Here is an 886-nt window from a genome sequence, read left to right as displayed (position 1 = left end):
GGCTATTCTATTTGTTAATTTCTTGTTTAATTGACTTTATTAGAAAACATGCTTTATACAATTTCTATCCAGTAAAATGTATTGAGATTGACTCAAAGTCCAGAAATGATAGATTTTTATAAATATTATTTGTGTGCCTGAGAGAATGTTTTCTGTAATCTTTTGGTGCAATGTTCTGTATCCATTCAATAGGTCAGATTTTTAATCTGGTTTAAATCCTCTGTGTCATTATAATTCTTCTTCTGCAAACTGCATCTATGATAGAAGTGTATTAAAATCTCCTATTCTGTGCTCACTTCAGCAGCACATATACTAAAATTGGAACAACACAGAGAAGATTAGCATGGCCCCTGCACAAAGATGACATGCAAGTTCGTGAAGCATTTCATATTTTTCAGAAAAAAAATAAAAATCTCCTATTCTGCTTTTTTCCCCTCATGCAATTCTTTATTGGCTTTTGAGAACAGCATACCTTGTGCAACTCTGTACATTTTTATCTTATATATTACAAAGCCTTATTTTATGTTCTTACATATCAAGTTGTAATATTTGTGTTAATTAAAACGTTTTTCATTGTGAATTTATACTTCTCTAATGTTTAGAGTATATTTTGTTTCATATTCATGTAATCTTCTAAGATGTCTATTGATTAGTATTTCTAGCTGTATTTTTTCCTTCATTTTATCTATCACCTTTTTGTATCCTTATATTTTAGGCATGTCTCTTAAAAATATTATATACAGGAATGTATGCGTGCATATTTATGAGTGCATATATACAAGAATATGAGTATATATAATATAGTACTCTTACATGTTACTTTTTATATTTCATGTTTATATATATATATTTTTTAATAGCTTGAAAATCTTTTTTTCCATAGAAC

The 886-nt window shown here is 27.8% G+C and overlaps 1 non-coding gene across 1 annotated transcript; it reads left to right on the top strand.

Annotated features, from left to right (window-relative positions):
- Positions 1–288: 288 nt before the first annotated feature.
- Positions 289–395, top strand: LOC119471543. The gene has a single exon (XR_005200617.1). It is a non-coding gene; the product is annotated as a U6 spliceosomal RNA (small nuclear RNA).
- The last annotated feature ends 491 nt before the right edge of the window (positions 396–886 follow it).

Source organism: Cebus imitator, unplaced genomic scaffold, assembly GCF_001604975.1.
Source record: "Cebus imitator isolate Cc_AM_T3 unplaced genomic scaffold, Cebus_imitator-1.0 Scaffold2, whole genome shotgun sequence".
NCBI classification, from domain to species: domain Eukaryota; kingdom Metazoa; phylum Chordata; class Mammalia; order Primates; family Cebidae; genus Cebus; species Cebus imitator.
This window is presented reverse-complemented; position numbering and strand designations above follow the sequence as displayed.